We start from the raw sequence: 14,718 nt of genomic DNA, 5'->3' as shown, positions 1-14,718 counted from the left end.
GTCGATGGGAACAGCGTTCCCATTGACTTAGTGCTACACTACATGAGGGGGTGGACTTACTCAGTTGACTTCCTGATCAATTGAGCAGGTCTCACTGACCGCTCAATCAATCCTGAAAGATTGATCTGGCGGCGGCAATTTTGCCGCCATCAGTGTAAACGTAGCCTTAGACAGTGGAATCGGGCCCTGCAGATGTAAGATTTTCAGTGCAGATATGATATCTAATGGCTTCCCACATCAAAAGAGAACAGAGCCACAGTCTTGGTCCAATCACCTTAAGATTCTTTAAAAACGAAAACCAACCCGCAACCAGTGACCACATTCCTTTAACACATGGCTTCCAGCTTCAGCAGAAAGCCATTTCATGGGTGATATTGCTATTACAAAATACAGAATGAAGGAACTAACACTTACCCCTATGTACATGCTGCTTTCGGTGGTGTGTAGAGTACATACATAGGTAACCCCCCGCCAGCATGGATGTAAATAGTGATTAGAGTGAAGATATACCTGAATAGTGTGGGTGTATATGACAGTGAATACCCTACAAGACTCTCTATTCACATAAGCGGTGCCTCCTTGTCTACACTGCAGGCTGCTGGAACCTTTCTCCCTACTTCCCCAACTCTCTGTAGGGAAAGACTCTGGCAGCGGGGAAAAGCTCTGCCAGCTCCCCACTGCTGGAGCCCTTTTTCCCCCCTCAGGAAAAGATTTGGTGTGATGTGATGGACTTGGCCCAGAGGCCCCATACTAAAGGCCTCAGGATCTTGCCACACCCCTCCCAGGAAAGGAGCAGTAGAGTTAAGTCATCTGAGCAGATTAGAGACTGGTCAGGAAGCAGCCAATCAGAGGATTGCAGGATAATACAAAGGGAGCTGCAGAGCCAGACAGTCCCTTGCTGTAGCCAGAGATGTGTAGGTGGGATCCAAAGTAGTGGGCAGGCCTGGGTCCCTACCACCCCCATTGGCAATGGGTAAGTGGCCTACAATTGGTCAGTGATAAACCCCCAGAAGGGTATCTGAACTACTTAGTGGCCCAGCTGGAGCCAGAAGGACCCAGAAAGGGTAAAACCATTGTCTCCAGGGAGAGAGCCCTGGAGGTATGGCCTGATAACAGGACCAGGACTGTTTAAAGACTGCAGACACACCTGACCAGAAGGGATGCTTGTGAAAGGGGGGTGCCTTACTGTTACACTGGGGTAGAGGGGAGCTGCTGAAGCCTTTCCCTGTGCCTCCACCCCCCACCAGAGCTTGTCACATATGCATAGTTACATACCACAGTGTAGATGCAGTCTGTGTTTCACTTCTTGTGTAGCTGGCAGTTGTGTGTAGTGTTGATCTAGCCAGTGATTAGCTTTAGAGTTTTATTCATTATGCACACTTGTAACTATCAGCTTGTACTAACACACACACATTGAAACTTTTTCCCCCAATCACCTACTATGAAATGATCAGATAGAAATAGGATTTAAGTAAAGGATTTATTCATTGACTATTGAAAAAAATAAAGTATGAGCATTTGAAAGTGACTGAGACAGATTTAACTTGGGTATAACAACATCCAAAGGTTTGCACACTGTGCCCATGTTGATTGATTCAATATGTTGTGAGGCTTGGTTTGTCTGCAAATGTGAAATAGAAGTTGTGTTTTAAGCTGCATTGTCCCCGGACCTTTGTTTTTGAGGAATCATTTCTTAGTCTTCACTGAAGTAAAAAAGAGCTTACAGTCAGAATCAGCTAGGATTTGTACGAGTCACTTGCCCTTTTTTTTCAGTATAGGAGTTGCCAATTTATTGAGAGGGTCCCATTGGTTAGTCTGGATCCAGGAAACCAAAGAAAAGAGCTAAAAACTGGTGGTGGGGAAGGGATAATACCTAATTAGTACAACAATGACAGAACTATCCTGCAATGAGTAAATTATATTTATTTGTCTGATAATTTATCATTATTACATGACAGGTTCGCTTCATGCAGCCATTGCTTTTGGAAAGAATCCATTAGTTTTACATGCTGTTTCAATTATCCTACAATAGTCTGCAGAAATAGCAGTAATTTTAAAGGATGAAAATCACCTCGCCCATCAGTCAACTAGGTACTTAGACCAAACAAAAGGACTTAGAAGAGTGTTTTTTGAACTTTACTGGAGTATTCTCATCTCAAGTTACAGAAAAATAATTTGGGCTCCCGTCATGGAAATTTTTTAAAAGAGGCTGGTGGATTTCATACTTTTGCCAGTCTCTTATTACCAGGGAGACTTGTCAATTATTGATGACATGTGGAATAAGGGATTCTGGATTCCCCCAAATAAATCAATAGTGCATTGGCCTATGGGGATAATTTTCCAAAATGAATTTTTGCTAATTTTGATTTGAGTTAGAATAAACATCAAAAAAGAGCTAACAGCACTAGTTGGTAGTTTATACAGGGAAAAGTGATAGAGGGCAACTTTGATGTTAGATTCAGGAACCAAAATTCCTTTAGGAGGGGATTCACCCATAGTGCACAAGCCAATGCGAGGGTCTCCTGACCACTTAAGCCTTACAGTGGTGATACACAGGAGAGCCACCAGCAAAAGTGTCTCTGTACTAACCCTGTATAGAACAGTGTAGAGAGCAGTGATTGGGTATGCCAGGGTATGGGGCATGGCATCCCTGTTAATACACCGCACAGAGAGGAGAACTGGTTTTACTACTTGGGGCATTCATGACTAGGAAGTAGTGATAGGATTTTCCCTTAAATTGCAGAACACACTTAGTTTCATTCAATTATCTGAATGAGACATTTTTAAGTAATAAATTATAAAGTCAGAAGGAAAAATTGTGATAATTTAGTCTGCCCTCCTATATAACACAGGCCATAAGACTTCCCTGAATTAATTCCTGTTTGAACTAAAGAATGCGCAGGGCCAAACATGTATAGCAGGGTCTCAGCTGGAATTCAGATGCCAAGAGCTGGTTGACAGCCAAGTGCTTCTTGAGTCTGGCCCTGCAGAGAGGGAAGCAGGAGGGCTTTTCCTGTGCTGACTTGTCTCTCCAGCCCTGCTCATTCCATCACTGCAGTGCTGATAAAGGTTTGATTTGGGATTGGATTCATTTAGTTTAGGAAGCTGAGCCTCTTCACAATCACAAGGAGAGTGAGAAACACAATGCTACCATCCCCAGAAAGAGAGAAAGAGACTTGCAAAAGTGCCCAGTCATTTCTGGATGCTTCATTTTTTTGGGGCAGAGGGTTTTTGTGGTTCCCACCTTACAACACCTTTAAGGGTCCTGATTCTCATGGAGCAGATGGTAAGCATCCTCTGCAAATCAGGTTATTCTATGGTATTTCAATGTGAGCACCCAAATATCTTTATCCACTTCTGAAAATCTTGGTCTAAAGTGACATGTCCAAAGTCATGCAGGAAGGCTGAGGGCTAAGAATTTAACTTCAGTCTCCCGTGTCCCACTACAGCGCCTCAATCACAAAAACTTAATCTGTGAAATGAAAACTGATTGATTGGGAATATTTCTTTCCCAGAATGCTTTTCACTTTTGGAGAAGAGGGGCTAGCATGGAGGGAAGTAGTGGGCTAAATCCTAAGGTGCCATGCAACCATTCTGCACCTGTCACAGAAACTGGCTGGGGAATTGGCATAACCAACTGCAGGAGAGTTACCCTAGTACAGAGGAAGCTATTAGTGGCATTCAGCCAGCATAGCAGCACCTACACCACCAGCTTCCTTGCTACTAGGATAGGTGGTTTGGCCAGAGTAAAGGGGGTATGGGTGGATTCTCCTATTCCACTGATCAGCCATTAGAGCATGTAGCAGGGTGTAATCTATGAACATACCCCTGGGTGGTATGGCATGATATCACAGCCACCCTACCTCAGTTTCTTTTCTGAGTCTTCACCACCAACTTGCACAGCTTTCAGCACATTCAGTTATCAGCTTTCCATTGCTGAAATGACTTAGTTCTCCAGCAGAGACCTGTACAAGTCCACACCTTCCACGGCAGTAAAATCCAAACAAACTATTACAAGGGCTCTGTTCAGTTTCTCCCATTCTTTAATAGAGCACTAACTCTTACAGCTGTTCTTGAGCCCACCCCCAAGCTTGCTCCTCTCCCCCCCCCCCAGGGGTTTCTGTGAGAAGCTCCTCTCCAGTTGTTCCACTCAGTTAGGCTCTCCATGGCTTTTTATGAGCATAGGTGATCCTCAGCCTCATCCCCTCCATTTGAGGATAGGCAGGCTAGATCTCTCACAGATGCAGTGGGGTCCAGGCCCCTCTGAAAAGGGCTAGCTCATGCTGTGACAGAGATGCTGACAGCCACCATAAGGCTGTTCTGATTTATGTTTGGGGTCTAGACCAGCAGCGACCAACTCAGGTTTGGGAGAGTGTAAAATGAGCTGTCTCCCTGCTTTTAGCATCTTCTCTAGTCTTAGTTTCACCATGTATAGCTGGACCTAAAATCTGTTCCTAAATTTAGTCATAATTTGAACAAATGAATAGGGGCAGCCTGCTAATTTTTCTTACTCACTTCCACTCAATGGCTCACAGGCCAAATACTACCTTCTTTGCATTTACACAACTTTAAATAACAGTGCACAGGTATCTCCTGGGGCAGAATTTGGCCTAGGAAAAGCAGAATCATGGATATTCTGTCTAGGACAGATGGTTCCATTTCTGTGGATTCTTTCAAGAAAAAAGATTAAACAAGAAGGAAAATGTATTAGTTTTTTTATTTCTCCTGGGCTTCCTCGAGTCTCCTTGGAGAGAGAGAGAGAAGTTCTCCCAAAGAAGCCACATAATTTGAGGAAATGAGCCTCCGGCTTCCCAGCTTGAGAAACACTGACGGTGCACTCCCACTGGAAAGCTTCAGATATTGAAGTTGCCAGGGGATAGATATAGCCTCGGCATTTGAAAACAACAGTGTCTTCCTCTCTTTGCTCTCTTTACTATTCTCCATTGTGATATTTACATAGTGATGTTGATATAGTTGTCACAGCCTGTCATGTGCTATACAAACTCCATGCAATAAACTCAATATTTCTTCAGGGTTCCCAGGCTACTGACTTACTGCTGCTGTAAAAGACAAGCAATTGTGCTATTCCATGTTTTCTTGGCTTCTCTTCTTTTTCAGAGTACAAGAAGAGGCTCAAGCAGCAGTGTATGTGTGAAGCAATACAGTGGACTCTACTGGAAAACAAGCTGTATTCTTTATGGTGATTTTGTATTTCATAAGCTTCTTTTCTTTTTCTCCTCAAGCCCCCAGGAGATAGCAGATGTTTCCAAGTATCACATTGTGAGCAAAATCTGTCTTTACTGTGAAGTTTTCTTCTCACTTGAAAGGCTTAGCAGAGGAAGGCCTTAGGTGTTTGTCAAATGTCTAGGTCAGATCTGTCCCCTACCCAATATAGCCAACACACCTGAAATTTCTGCAGTGGGAGTACAGTGTAGAGCTTTTGCCTTTACAAAAGTCTAAACTGCTCACTAAAGCTCACATATAACTTTAGACCCCTTACATTATGACCCCTAACTGTGGTATGTAACCTATCATTTCAATCAGCTTCTGTACCAGATGACTGGATGTTAGCTAATGGGATGCCGATTTTTTAAAAAGGGTCCAGAGGCGATCCTGGCAATTACAGGCTGGCAACCCTAACTTCATACCAGGCAAATTGGCTGAAACTATAGTAGAAAACAGAATTATCAGACACGTAGGGCAGGTCTGCACTAGAGCTTAAATCAATCTAACTTGCACCATTCGGGGCTGTGAAAAAGACACCCCCCCCCGAGTGATGCAAGTTACAGCAACTTAAGCACTGTTCACACTGGCACTAGCTTCCACTTTCCACACAGCTTCCACTTTCGCAGAGGTGGAGTATTTATGCCGACAGGAGAGTGCTCTCCTGTCTGCATACAGCATCTTCACCAGATGCGTTACAGCGGCACAGCTGCATCAGTGCAGCTGCGCCAGTGTAGCACTTCTAGTATAAAGCTGTCCTAAACTGAACTTGTTTTGTTGGGGAAGAGTCAATATGGTTTTTGTAAAGGGAAATCATGCTTCACTAATCTATTAGGATTCTTTGAGGGGGTCAACAAGCAGGTGGAAAAGGGTGATCTAGTGATATAGTGCACTTAAATTTTCAGAAAGCCTTTGACGAGGTCCATCACCAAAGACTCTTAAGCAAATTAAGCTGTCATGCGATAAGAGGGAAGGTCCTCTTATGGATCAGAAACTAGTTTAAAAGACAGAAACAAAGGGTAGGAATAAACAGTCCATTTTCAGAATGGAGAGAGGTAAATAGTGGTGTCCCTCAGGGGTCTGAAGTGAGACCAGTACTGTTCAGAATATTCATAAATGATCTAGAAAAAGGGTAAACAGTGAGATGGCAAATTTTGCAGCTGATGCAAAACTACCCAAGATAGTTAAGCAGACTGTGAAGAATTACAAAGGGATCTCACAAAACTGGGTGACTGGGCAATGCAGCAGATGAAATTCAATGTTGATAAATGCAAAATAAGGCAGATTGGAAAACATAATCCCAACTATACATACAAAATGATGGGGTCTAAATTAGCTATTACCACGCAAGAAAGAGATCTTGGAGTTACTGCAGATAGTTATCTGAAAACATCCACTCAATGTGCGGCGGCAGACAGAAAAGCCAACAGAATATTGGGAATCATTGGGAAAGGGATGGATGGTAAGATAGAAAATATCATATTGCCTCTATATAAATCAATGCTATGCCCCCATCTTGAATACTGCGTGCAAAACTGGTCGCCCCATCTCAAAAAAGATATATTGGAATTGGAAAAGGCACAGAAAAGTGCAACAGAAATTTAGAGGTATGGAACAGCTTCCATAGGAGGAGAGATTAATAAAACTGGGACTTTTTAGCATGAAAAAGAGACAACTAGGGAGGAATATATTAGAAGTCTATAAAATCATGACTGGTGTGGAGAAACTAAATAAGGAAGTGTTATTTACTCAGTCTCATAACATAAGAACTAGGATTCACCAAATTAAATTAATAAACAAGTTTAAAATGAACAAAAGGAAGTATCTCTTCACACAATGCACAGTCAACCTGTGTAACTCTTTGCCAGAGAATGTTGTGAAGTCCAGGACCATAACAGGGTTCAAAAAAGAACTAGATAAGTTCATGGAGGATAGGTCAATAAATGGCTATTAGCCAAGATGGGCAGGGATGCAAAACAATGAAGTGTCCCTAGCCTCTGTTTGCCAGAAGCTTAGAATGGGTGAGAGGGGATGGATCACTTGATGATGATTACTTGTTCTGTTCATTCCCTATGAAACACCTGACACTGGCCACTGTCAGAAGACAGGATACTGGGCTAGATGGACCATTGGTCTGACCCAGTATAGCTGTTCTTATGATACAGCTAATATACTATAAAGAATCAGAAGCAGGAAAGTTGCTGAACATCTCTGGTTACACATTTCTTTCATGTATATATTTTTAAAGCAAATGGTACAAAATATTTTGGTAAATCAGATTCACACATTTGTTTTCTAAAAAGCCAATTTCTATCATGGAATGTCTCTAACTAGAGAAACATAACAAATCAATACAAAGAGTTGCACCAATTTTTTCCTGGCTGAACCTCTCCTACATTAGCAGTAAAACACCATAATAGTTTCTCAGATCTGAGAGAAGAAAAGAAAATAGGGACACTAAAAACCTGTTTTTTCTACTATTAAGTTGTTATATGTCAGTATTCAGACTCTCAGATCTGATCTGTGACTTTTATTTCTTGTTGGTTGCATTATTTCCATTTGCAATAGAAATTTCTCTCTTCTACATATTGCATAAGTGCCTGGCAAAAAACTTAGTGTAGACAGCTTTTCTGTTAAATTACATGAGTTAGTAGCAATAAGTTCTACTTAGGGTAGAACAGCTGATCTTAAAATTTACCTAAATACAGAAAAAATATCTACCACCAGAGGGCACTAACATCTTAATCAACAAAAGCTGATGGGCACTGGGCACCATTTAGTATCTTTTTAATACGGTTCCTGGACAGTGACTTCTCTCAAGACATTTATATGCTCTGTCATGATGGCAAAAGCCTACTGAGTAAAATTCAGAACTGTTAGCCACTTAATTTTATAGCATTCTTACATGCTCTGCTGGAGTATTGTACCTCAGAGGAAAAAGAGGTAGCCCTAAGGCTTGTTCATTCATCCATGATGGATGAGCATATAGAAGAGTGAATATTTTTCCATGGTATACTCAATTGCTGTCTTAAGAATGCCTTGTGAAATGGGGATAAATACTAGAATAACATAGGCAATGCTTTACCTATTAGGTATATTTAGTGCTAAGTCACTGATTAGCTAGTAATAAGCAAGATTGGAGGCCAGTTAATCTATAGCCAAGCTTTCATTCTTTGTTTTCCTGTGCTAGCAATCAGTGAAGGTAAAGCAGTAGTATAAGTTCAGGAGATTTAAATAATATGGAAGAAGACCATTGAACAAGGGTTAACTGTACAGGTCTGGTAAAAAGCAGATTTTGTTCACCTTGGTTTAAAATGTAACCATTTTTTTTAAAAGGACAGCAAACGTGAGCAGTTTCCTAAAGTGCTGTTTGTTGTATTCTGTTATGAAGTTTAAGAATAGCCTCTGATTGGGTCTCTTTTGTACTTGGAGGGTCAAGTCTCTGCCAAATATTCTACCCTGTTGACATCTCAGAAATATTGCACTTCAAGACTATCAGAGGTTTAGAAGGACATGATCAAGTTGTGAGGCACCATTATTCATGTAGTTTACTTTAAAAATTATTCTTTTGAAGTATGAAGATGGGGATTCTGTCTTTTTAACTGAGCTTTCTTTCTTTAAAAAGAAATGAGCCACAATATAACAAATAATTTATCTGAGGGTCATTATATAAAATAAATTGTATCTAGAAATGTTTTACAGAATCAGGCAGGTTATATTTCAGACTTAGATTTAGTAACTGGTACAAGCAAAAAGAGATGGGAAATGTTTGTATAAAAAAGGGGGAGAGGGAGTTTACTTTTAAGAGATGGATTGTGCCTCATAGACACTTCTGCATGTTGGGTGTGGTGCAAAGAAGCATTGGCCAATCAGCTGCTCCAGAGGGCACTCTGTCTGGCATGCAGTTGGAGGAACATAGCTGCTGTGCCATTCTGATGCACCTGAATTCTGATGCCATTCTGGTCAGCTTTGCTAATGTATAGAAGTGGGTGTGTCATGCCCCTACCTCTCTCTTTGCCCAGCCACATCCCCTGAGGTGACTAGTGGCTTTAGCTTCATGTAGTCCTTGCACCCAGGGGAACCCAAGGACTGTGATTGTTATTTGGCCTTGCTCACGGTTAAAATGGGATAAACTGTTTGTGCAGCCACATCAGAACAGGATGCAACCTAGCCTTAAAACTATAGAAATGCAATTATTTCTGGAGGCAAGTTACAGAGACAGGAGAAGTGAAGTAGGTATTGCTGGAGGAAGGAAAATATAAGGGAAATTTAGTATCTGATTTGAGGCTAAACTGAACAGAGTAGCTTTAAGGTGAGACATGGAGAGAAGTGATTCAAAGTAAATGCATATATGACCCAACTGAATTATTGAATACCACTAGCCCCAAATCTCTTTCTATGTCTGATTTATTTAGCTAAAGCCTCTTTTTTTCTGAAATGAATATTCCATTGTTTCAGAAACACTCATTATGTTAAAAATCACAGTTCAATTAGGTGCCATTCCCATAATTTATTTTATAGGCCATAGCTTTTCACACATTGTGCATATGAGGAATAGTTGAAAAAAAAACTATGTACACAACTATGAAATTAAAACAGGACAGCTGCAATGGATTTCGCAGCTGGCACAAGAAGTTGCCATGACACCCTTGAGGGAAGGTGAGGAACCTGAGTAATGCTACAGATCATCTGGCAATGAGTTTTGTTTGCTGTTTCACAGAGGTTTTTATATTCTATGTATCTGAGTTGGGTACATTGTAGCTGTGGATCTCCCACATGTGAGAGAGAATTTGAATTCTTACGCAGATGTGTGCCAACAGTACATAAATATAAGGTTCAGTGAGCATGCAATTATGTGTGAGATTCAATTATGAGCTTTTGAAGGCATCTTTTTCATTATGAAAAATATTTATATAATTTTTGCAGGGTACGTATCACACCTTTTTCTCCTTGTTGAAGTAAAAGAAAAAGTATCACCAGGACAAATATCCCACTTGCCTTTGCCTCCCTCCACATGCATTTTTTTGTAAATGCAGAGTGGTATTTTTCTTTCCATGCTGATCTTAAGAAGTAAGGAGAAATCCTCAAGCAGCAGTTCATTTTCCTCTTTGTCCCTATGGCACACTCTCCTGAAAGAACATACACTCATTCTGTCATTTCATATCACCACTGACGCTTTCAAATCACACTTCATTCTGTATTTCAGCATAACACGCTCCAAAACTTGTTTTGACAGCAATCTATTTCCTTCCCTCTTTCAACAAGCAGTCAGCATAAAACATTACAGCCCACGACAAATGCAAAAGTCACAACCACACTGGAATCACACATTGTCATGGATTGGCAGATTTTGTCCTATCATCCTAGAAGTGCTAGAATGACTTAACAGAACAATGTTTCAGTCTGGTTTTCTGCCTCTGTCCAAGTTTTGGGAAGACTTTCAGAAGAGGTGATAGCTTAACTGGAGCTACACAAGTTAAGCTAAGATTGAGTCAAATGTTGTGTTTGCCAAGTGGTCCCCAACGCTAGAGACTAGTTAATCAGTTTGTGGAGTCCCACATTAGTTGACTGGGGCCAAGATTCAAATTGGAATGCATGTAGCTCACTGGAAATAGCATTACAAGGTGAGCTGAAAATCAAAGTTGAGTCCAAACTACAGTCCTTGACCTGAATATCCCTGAACTTTGAAGGTGAACAAAATCCAGATTCAGTTCAGAATTTTGCAAATAGTCCTTGTCTCTACAAGTATTGACATCCTCCCTCCTCCTCTGACTGATCTGCAAGAAAAAATTCTCCTAGAATAGATATGTAGGCAAGCTGCAAAGTTCTGACCAGAGTTAGATCCAAATTCCTCCAAAGTGTGATGGGCCTAAACTGGAACCACCCAAACCCTATTCTACCAAATCGTACAAATCACTTCCTTTTTAGAGTAATAAAATGATCTTTCTTCTCCCAAGCTTTATAGTGTCATATTTCTTTACCCATTGTAAAGTACTGGTCCTATAAACTTTCCTATATAATCATATAATGTTATTTTTATTAAATCAGTCTACTATCTTGATTAAACATAGATGTTGACATTCTTAAAAATTTGAGATGGTTCCATAAAGGGAAGTTGACAAAAATCTTTAAAAAGAGGCGTGAAAGGATTAGATTTCTTTTATTGATAAATGTAGTAAACCTCAATTTCACTGTACCCACACAAACCGATGGAAAAAATATTTCCATTGATAATAGAAATTTACAGATAGACAAAGTAAGAAAAATGTTGCTTGAGAACTTAGTTTCATTTAAGGATACTTTATATATGTGGACATGAGATGTTTAGTATTTGTGTTTTTAACAATTAAGGTTTTAAGTTCCTGAATCTCAGTTTCTAGTGTCATTAAATAATTGTTAGAAACAAGCCTTCCCCATAATTTCCCAGGATTGTGGAAACTTAAATCAATATTGATGTTTATTTTTAAGAAATGTATCTGTCTAAATTAAAAAAATAAAGATTGAATTCTGCCAAGCCTATTTTAAAAAGGACCTGAAAAAAGCTAGGCTTCTATGACTAGAATAATTCACACACAGCTTGTTATTCTGTACAACAGTATTGAAATTTGGAGGCATTTCCTTTTAGAAATTAGAATATGGAACTTCTGTGATAATATTATATAATAACTTTCATTCATACATATCAAAGCATTTTACAAAGCATCATTATCCTCATTTTACAGATGGAAATCGAAGAGACAGAGATGCGAAGTGATTACTCCAAGATCAAGGGCAGCAGATGAAGTGACAGCAGGTCAGTGGCAAAGCCAGGAATAGAAAGTGGGAGTGAAATTCTGGCCTCACTGAAATCAGTGGAAGTTTTGCCATTGACTTGAATGGGGCCAGGATTTCACTGCAGGTCTCCTGACTCAGTCCAGTGTCCTATCCATGAGAACATGTGGCTTTCCATACGCATAGCTGCCTTCCTAAATGTATCTGAGAGTGGCTGTAAATCCCTTCCTTTTTGAAGATGTCAGCATTGCGATGTCCCACATCAATTGCACGTCTAAGGATAGACTCAGTGTTCAGAATCTTTTTGAATAGTATCTTCACTTATGAACATTCCACATTCTTTTTTTTATTTCTAACAAATTTTTTTTTCAGTAGATAGAAACCTTCCCTGGAGGGATGTACATGTATCAAAAGATTTAACAAGTGACACAGATCATAAGTACAATGCACTCTGAATTCAGGTTTTGAAATATCATTCAGCAGCTAACAAAATGTTTTTCTTTAGTTTCTTTGCTTCTTTTAAGGTGTTTTATGAATACATTATTCCACCAGTACATTCTTAATTTTCAAAAAAAACCTACCTTCTAGCTATTCAGTTTTAAAAATGTTTATATTCACCTGGATCTACATGGTTCCTTTGTTCATTTGTATGGTTCTTAATTCAAAGTGTATTTTTGTTTTCATATATTAAAAACATAATTGGGAAGAGGGATAAAGCTCTGGATAGAGGTTTGGGCCAATTTTGCGAATGGCATTAGTGGGCGAAACTCCATTATAATGAATCTGCCTTCTGTTAGCATGAGGCCAATGCCATCAGAGCATGGAATGTTGTTTAGCTCATCATTTATTTTTAATTTTTTAAATAGCACCACAGGTGTGCATGCTGCTAAACTGGCAAATGCTTGTTCATTTATCTCAGCTTCTGAAAATGTGCCCTTCCAATGCTCAAAGAACATGTAAATCTTTATAAAAATACAGATGATGATAAAGAGAATCCGGTTTCCCGGAAACCAAGACCCTCTTTAGTCTCCATAATTTAAAACTTAAGGTGGATTTTTAGGAAAAACTCAGCATTGACCTAACTCTGCTCCCACTGAAAACCTCACTCTGTCTTTCTCACAACCCTACTTATCTGCCAGTTGTCCAGCCTGAAAAAGCCTGGAACAACATAGGGGTCTTGAAGTATGACCTGAAAGTGAGCCAGTTCAGGGTCTGGTAGCTAATGAGAGAAATGAATTCCACACTCAGACTTTTCAGTGAAAACCACCTGCTTCCAATCCTTCCTAATTAAACCAGGTGGCTGTTAATGCAGGTGCTTACGTGATCTAAGTTACTGAAGTATCAAACAGAGAGAGAGAGAGGCTATGGAATAATCAAGACCTAACTCCAAGTCCCTGACAGAAGAATCTAAAGAATCTAAAATCTAAACTGAAAACACAAAAACAGACACAATAGGGTGGGAAAAAAGAAATTGGGTGTTTGAGAGGCACATTTCACTAATTACAAATAAGGTTGTTTTACCGATATCTTTTTTTTTCTCTAGTTAAATTTATGCAAATATGTATAAAAATTAATAGAGTATGTGAGTGAATAATCTTGAAGTGAAGGACTAGTATTGGTAGTTTTTGTGGAAGAACAGTTTTAAAAAGAGATTTGAATGAGAGGGTGATCTAGCCAGGAACTTCAGCCAATAGAGGAGAATGGGGACAGGAGGCAACTAAACCACAACTCCCATGAGGCACCCTGGCAGCATTTCCAAATCAAAATATTTACGTTTTGGCTGAAGGCATCTGTTTTTTTGTTTTGACAAAAAAGCAGATACTACTTTCATGAAAAATGAATTTAGTTGGAAACCCAATTTTCCATCCAAAAATAGTTTAGACTGAAATTTTTTGACCAGCCCTACATATGTTTTCATAAATCTAACTTAAACTCTTAAATCCCACTAAGCCTTACTTTAAATGACACACAGTCCTCTTGCTGTCCTCCTGCACATAGGCGAATTTTTCTTTCAGAGCACTGGAATACAGTCAGGAGGTTGGGCTGAGTATTGCACTTCTCTTGAAGTCCTAGAAGCTAATAGAAGGTTAAAAAGATTTCAAGGAAATAAATCCTAGTTAAAAAGGGGAATTGAAAGGAAATTAGATATTCTATACATCAGAACTTCAGTTTAACCTGTAACACTGAAACTTTTAAACAAATACATTGAAGATGCCAGCATAGTCCAAATGCTGCTTTTCTTAATGTCAAGGGTAATCTCAGTAGAGTACACATAGGAGTTGACCCTTGATCTAAACAAGCTCCTATCACTTACCGTAAACTACTGCATTTCCTCCCCTCCCGCCGTGTGTATAAGGGGGTTTTGGGGAGGGGAGGTTGTGGTGATGGAGTGAGGAGGTAGCTGGGGTGAAGTTTTAGTACTGTTCTGGATAATCTGTAAGATGTGCCTGTTTGAAAACTTAACACATTGGTCGTGATTCTTCACTTACTTGTGCTGTCATTGTTTATGCCAGTGCAATGTGAGTGCAATGGAAGAGGTCACCAAACCAGAATGATTTTACAGCTATTTTACCCTCCGTTTGCCCAGATGGAAAGGACTACACAAAGTACAAGGCAATGGAGAATCAGGCACAGAGTCTTTATTTCTGTTTTTAATTGTGAAGGACTATTTGACCATGAAGTAGTTGAACCCTGAAAGATTGTTTCCTAGTTCACATTTCATCT

General features: G+C 39.8%; 1 protein-coding gene across 7 annotated transcripts in view; it reads left to right on the top strand.

Moving 5' to 3' along the window:
• The window catches only part of CUNH10orf90 (chromosome unknown C10orf90 homolog), a 197,564-nt gene that overhangs the window by 31,297 nt on the left and 151,549 nt on the right, over nt 1-14,718 (top strand). For 5 of the 7 annotated variants that reach the window (XM_067533408.1, XM_067533409.1, XM_067533406.1 and 2 more), the window contains 2 exons: nt 5,119-5,200; nt 11,946-12,016. The gene's annotated coding sequence lies outside the window, so the exon portion shown is untranslated. The remainder of the gene's footprint in view (nt 1-5,118; nt 5,201-11,945; nt 12,017-14,718) is intronic. The other 2 variants (XM_067533411.1, XM_067533410.1) reach the window with 1 other exon arrangement.

This window comes from Emydura macquarii, unplaced genomic scaffold, assembly GCF_026122565.2.
Source record: "Emydura macquarii macquarii isolate MOO-44397 ecotype Brisbane River unplaced genomic scaffold, CSIRO-AGI_Emac_v2 contig_3343, whole genome shotgun sequence".
In the NCBI taxonomy this organism is placed as follows: Eukaryota; Metazoa; Chordata; order Testudines; family Chelidae; genus Emydura; species Emydura macquarii.
The sequence above is the reverse complement of the archived record's forward strand: the minus strand, read 5'-3'. Positions and strand labels throughout refer to the sequence as shown.